This window comes from Oryx dammah, unplaced genomic scaffold (assembly GCF_014754425.2).
Source record: "Oryx dammah isolate SB20612 unplaced genomic scaffold, SCBI_Odam_1.1 HiC_scaffold_22, whole genome shotgun sequence".
Classification (NCBI taxonomy): domain Eukaryota; kingdom Metazoa; phylum Chordata; class Mammalia; order Artiodactyla; family Bovidae; genus Oryx; species Oryx dammah.
The window spans coordinates 720,799-726,968 of NW_024070206.1; the positions used below are offsets into that span (position 1 = coordinate 720,799).

General features: G+C 50.5%; 1 long non-coding RNA gene across 2 annotated transcripts; it reads left to right on the forward strand.

Moving 5' to 3' along the window:
- Positions 1–1,020: 1,020 nt before the first annotated feature.
- LOC120880863 lies at positions 1,021–4,262 on the forward strand. Of its 2 annotated transcripts, none has more exons than XR_005725138.1 (2): positions 1,021–1,056; positions 3,702–4,262. It is a non-coding gene; the product is annotated as an uncharacterized LOC120880863 (long non-coding RNA). The 2 variants fall into 2 exon arrangements; XR_005725137.1 differs by lacking the exon at positions 1,021–1,056 and adding an exon at positions 2,349–2,637.
- The last annotated feature ends 1,908 nt before the right edge of the window (positions 4,263–6,170 follow it).

The window sequence follows — 6,170 nt, forward strand, 5'->3', positions numbered from 1 at the left end:
CATGAACTCACATTTCTGGGCAAAAGACACCCAGATCTGTCAGTTCAGCTGGACCCTTAGTCTGCACTTATGTCCAGAGTCCTTCGTGGCCAGGACGCTCCACCTGCGTGCTCTGACCACAGCTCCTCTATCCGAAGGAGAAGAGAAGAAATTCAGATGAGCCCCCTGAAGGGCAATGCTACAGCGCTGGTGGCTGCAGTGGGGCTGCTGGCTTATCTGAGGTGCGTTTTCCTCGTCCCCCGAGCCCCTGCATGCGTGAAACCAGGGAGCCGCGGGCGCGCAGCTCTCCGTACCTGTTCAGAGGCTGCAGCCAGCTGGCTCAGGGCAAAGCGCTGAGCGAAGATGGAACCCGCCTTCTGCTTCCCAAGACTGGGCAGAAAGCGGAAACAGTCACAACGTGATTAGGGCGCAGTGTGAACCCGTTTTTGCAAAAACAAACGTGTCTCTTTCATGTAGTCTAAAAATACTTATTGATCGCTGTGACTGCGCTAACAAGCCTCTGTCAACTGGGAACAACAGAAAGGTTTCTTCTCTGAAGACTGGAGTCTAAAATCTGTATCTCGGGGCGGAAACCCAGGTGTCAGCAGTGCCCACTGCAGAGGACTTGAGACCAGCCTGCTCTGTCACGCCCAGCTTCCAGTGATGCCCGCCTCCCTTGGCCTGAGGTCATCACTCCAGCCCGCAAGGCCAGCATCTTGCAGCCTCTGCTCTGCGTTCACATCACTTTCCCCTCCGTGAGTGCCCTGAACTTCCCTCTACCTTCCTCTTACAAGGATACATGTCATCATGCTCAAGGCTCCCTGGCTAATCCCTGATAACTGCTGTCTTCAGATCCTTAATCACACCTGCAAAGGCTTCCCTAGTGCTCAGATATTAAAGAATCTGCCTACGAATGCAGGAGACCGGGTTTGATCCCTGGGTCGGGAAAATCCCCTGGAGAAAGAAATGGCAACCCACACCAGTGTTCTTGCCTGGAGAACCCCAGGGACAGAGGAGCCTGGCAGGCTATGGTCCATAGGGTCACAGTCGGATGACCAAGTGACTAAGCATGCAAAGGTAACAGGTACAGTTTTCAGAATTAGGGCGGGACTATCTTGGGGGGGTGGGCATTATCCGCAGACCACTCACAAATACCTGTGGTGTGGCAGGGGCGGCGTGGGGCGAGTGGACACGTCTGCGGGGCCTGTCTCATGGGATGAGGATTGAGGGCTCAGCTGCATGAGCGTCACTGCGGAGCTTGACAGAAGCCGGGTGGGGTGGAGCGGGGGAGGGGGAATTTAGGTCGGTGAGCAGAACATCATCTGGTTGGGAAGGTACCAAAATAATTATGGTTGTCACCAGATGGCTAGAAATACTGCTGCCACTGTTTTGTTTTCGCTTGACTATATATATAAAAATACCTCTTTTAATGTAGTGAACGTCAGCTGATTTTAGAAAAACAAAATGATCTTACATCATAGATGAAACAGCAGAAAAAAATTCCCTGGAATTGTGTTGGTTTAACTTTTTTCTGATTTACTTTTAACTTGCTTTGCTCATCTGTGTTCATGAAAGTTTAGAAACAGGCAGAAATGAATGTTATCAATTTTAAAGTTTGAGGATATAATGTGAGACACCTTTATAATTTATTTAAGCAACACACTATTGTTAACCATTTGACTTGTTTCCAACTAAATTCCTATTATTGGACCATGTGGTTGCTTCCAACTTGGCACAAAGAAACCAACACAAAGTCAGAAAAACGGGATGAAAAGTCTGTCACAGACAGACTGGGAGAGGGGAAGGAGAAAAACAACTGGAAAAATTCTGCAAAGATAGACCACAGCACTTGAAGAAAGAAAAGGTTTTAAAAATGTCCCTTGGTGCATACAGGTTGCCAGTATTTGTTGACAGGAAGGAAGAAAAAGAAACAAGAGAGAGGGAAGGAAGGAAATCAACGGTGCTACAAAGTTACTCATTTTCAACCAAATTAGTAACAACTTAGGAATTATTGACTCAACCAAGCTGTTCCTGACAAATCCTGCGCTTCTCTCCTTGCGGTCGGACTTGCGTATCCCCTTGAAGAGCTGTTGAGCACTCCGGGCAGAAACCGAAGGAGTGCTTCTGTTGGTTTTTGCAAGGTGACCTAAAGCCCAGTGCCTTCTCTGCAGTCTCAGGTCTGGTGGTGAGCCTGGCAGAGCCCTGACTCAGGCCCCGGGCAAAGCAGGCAGAGGGCACTGCCTCACACGAGCGCGCAGACCCAGTGCCCGGGTGGGGCTGGTTCCCGGCCCCCAGGGGTGGACGCGGCCCTTCCCCCGCCCGGCGATCACAGCTCCCGGCGATCACAGCTCCCACGGGCCGGAGCAGAGGAGGAGGCGGGGGAGTCTGGGCTCAGGGTCCAAAGCTCGGCTGCGACAGGAAGGAAGTGCACAGCCATCCTGAAAATGATCTGGTTCCCCTCTCCAACTCGGCCCCCGAACAGTAAGAACGTGCTTCATACGCTTCAGACGGAAACGGTCTCCCAGCAGTGAGACCACGGTCACAGCACCCACGACCTCTGGAGCAGGACCGTCCCCAGTTCAGACTCAGAAACAAGAACGAGTCCCGGCGGCGTGTTTGCCCATAAAGCCGCAGCACCAATTCTCATTTCCAAGGACGGTGCGTTCACTTCTGGCACCTAAAGTTGCTTAGCTGGTTCTTCAGAGTTACAACGTTGAATTCATTCCCAAGTATGAATCAAACCACCAAGCCTTTTATTATCTCAGTCTGTCGCCAGGAACAAAGGTGAGAACCCCGCCCGGGTGAGCCCCTTAGAATACACTCCATCTCCCACAAGAAAGCGGCGCCCATTCTGCCTCTTCTCTGGGCAATGTCTTCTGGTCTATACGTGCGCTTCAGCTGAGCCATTGGAAAGGACGTTCCAGGCAACACGACATTTCCCCATAAATGCAAGTGTCCTGCAACGCCACCACAACCCTATTATCACACTGAAGAAAGTTTGTATTATCTGTTTTAAATTAAGATTAATAACAATAAATAGTAATAACGTACATAACATTATAAGAAGGACAGGGAAGCCTCGGCTGCAGCGCACGGCGTCACAAGGCGCTGGGCCTGACAACTTGCGTGATCGTGAACAGTCTGTTCAGATTCCACAAGCGTCTTCACAGCGTCCTTGTACCTTGAAACGTTGCACCCTGTAGTTGCAGTTCATAACTGTGTTTCTGGTTTTTCCTTTCAGTCTCAAAACATTGTAACAGACTAGCCCCCTGCCCTTCTGTTTGGTCTTGCCTGTTTTATACTACTTGGATTTTAAGTTCATACCAACTGTCTTATAGAATCTTCTGCTTCCTAGGATTGCCTAATTTTTCTTGATGATTAGGTTCAGGTAAAACATTTGGGGCCAGAATGTGGTACAAATGATGGGTGACCTTATTTTATTACGCCAGAAAGTAAGTAACCTTGCTTATGTTGTCCCAGTGCTGTCGGCTTACTCTGTAGCCAACTGACTGTTTAGAAATAAAATGAACGATCCACACAGTGAATGGATCTATATTTTCGAATTGCCCCATGTGCAATGAAAACGCAGTGTATTTTTTCATAACAATCTTAGTATCAGCTTTTGTGATTTTTTAAATTCCACTGTAAATAACAAGCCTTCTGCATTCCTGTGAAGGGGACGTTTAACAAGCCTGTGAACGAATGCTAGGTACCTTTTGCAGAGTCTGGAACTTCTCCTATCAAGACCAAAACCAAACCAGATGAAACAGCACCTTGTAAAAACAGGAAAACCCACCCTGCACACGCTGTGAGTTTTCAAGCCCAAATCCAAACCGTGGTGGGTTGCTAAGGCCGGGAGGCCATGCGGTGGTAAATGCCGCCTTCACCCTCCCTGGGGACGGTCTCACCTCTCTCACCTGATGGGAGCCCCGCACCTCTGACAGTCAAGCCCAACCAGCAGACCCAGGGCTGAGGGCGTGCTCACAAACTGGAAACCGCCTCGACAAAGATCACTGCTGCCGACTGAGGAACGAGGTCTGCGTGTTTGTCTCTGTATGCCCCAGAGACAAAGCAGGCTGGGGGCTTGCGCTGGGCACTACTCATCTTGGGATCCCCAGCCCACGGCACATCTCACGGCTCTGCACGGGGGCTCAAGATGGATTTGCAGCAAGCCCTCCATCATCCTAACGTGACTCTGGTGCAAGGTGTGATTTCTGGGGCTGGAAATGGCTTTTCTGTACCCCTCAGGTCTTTCCTAACTGCTAGAGCTAAAAAAAAAAAAAAAAAAAAAAAAACAGCAATTTTGTATTTCACAGCATTCTTTTTTCTTAATTAAATTTTTTTAAATTGGAGGATAATTGCTTTATAGTGTCGCATTGGTTTCTGCCGTCCATCAGCATGAATCAGCCGTAGGTACACAGGCACCCCTTCCCCTTGAGTCTCCCTCACACCTCCCTTCCTGTCCCACCCCCTTAGGTTGTCACAGAGCAGCGGGTTTGAGTTCTGTAAGTCAGATAGCAAATTCCCGCTGGCTATCTAAAACATTTAAACATATCTTTATTTCACTTTATTTTTCTGGCCCAGCCGCAAGGCATGCGGGTCAGGAAACGCAGGATCTTGGTTGCCAGGCCAAGGATGGGACCCCTGCCCCTGGAGGGGAAGCACAGAACCTTAACCACTGGGCCGCCAGGGACGTCCTCACGCCATTCCTGAGAGGCCTGTGGCAGTCCTCTGTCCCTGCAAAGCCATCCACCCGATGAACTAGGTCACAACGAAACATACAAGGCCCGGAGGGGAGCTTGGGGACAGCAGACGCCACGCTGCACACCCCTCTTGATCCCAGCGTGGGGCAGGCGTGAGCCGCCGCCCTGACTGCCGATTTGTTGACTGCTTGCGCGCTCTTCTGCAGTTTTTGTCCCTCCCTTCCTCTCCTGTTATCTTCCTCTGTAAACTGATGACTTTCCACAGCGGTGAACTTTGATTCCTTTCTCTTCATCTTGTGTGTGCCTACCCAAGGGTTCGTTTCGTGGTTACCCTGAGGCTCCCTTGAAGTGTCTTAGAGACAGAAGTCTATTTTAAGATGGTAATAACTGAATTTCCATTGCACATGCAAACTGCCCACTGACTGCCCCCCCACACACACACATTTTATGTGTTTGATGTCACCGTGCCATCTTTTTACATATCCATTACCAAATTATGTTACTTATAGCTACTTTAGGGTTTCCTAGGTGGCGCTAGTGGTAAAGAAACTGCCTGTCAACGCAGGGGACATGAGATCCGGGTGTGATCCCTGGGTCGGGAGGATCCCCTGGAGGAGGGCATGGCAACCCGCTGCAGTGTCCTTGCCTGGAGAATCCCATGGACAGAGGAGTCCGGCGGGCTGCGGTCCCTGGGGTCGCAAAGAGTCGGACACAACTGCAGGGACTGAGGATGCATGAGGGGGTGCAAGCAAAGCAGATTGGGGTGCAGGCCCCAAAGCTGGGAGGCTGCTCACTGCCCTCTCGCTCTCTCCTGTGAAGGGGCGCTCTTGGGGGGCGGTTTCCTTCGCGCACAGAGCAGGCATGGGCTCAAGGATGGGCAAGGCAGGCAAAAGGGAAGCTGTGCTCCTCATTACTCCGGGCACTTACCCTCGGGTTTCTCCCGTCAAGGGGCCTTCTGAGCCCTCCCAGAGCTGTTTTTGTTCCGGGATTGTGGCTGTTGTCCAGTCGCTCAGTCGTGTCCAACTCTCTGTGACCCCATGGACTGCAGCACGCCAGGCTTCCCTGTCCTTCCCCATCTCATGGAGTTTGCTCAGACTCATGTCCATTGAGTTGGTGACGCCATCCAATCATCTCATCCGCTCTCACCCCCTTCTCCTCCTGCCCTCAATCTTTCCCAGCATCAGGGTCTTTTCCAGTGAGGCAGGTGGCCAAAGTATTGGATCTTCAGCTTCAGCGTTAGTTCTTCAATGAATATTTAGGACTGATTTCCTTTAGGATTGACTGGTTGGATCTCCTTGCTGTCCAAGGGACTCTTGAGAGTCTTCTCCAGCACCACAGTTTGAAAGCATAAATTCTTTGGCACTCAGCCTTCTTTATGGTTCAACTCTCACATCCGTACATGTTCATGGGTCTCTGTCTAATTATTGATCTCTCTTTAGGAGACCCAGGCTGGGGTCTCCTACTTTGAGATCTTCATTAGGAAGAATT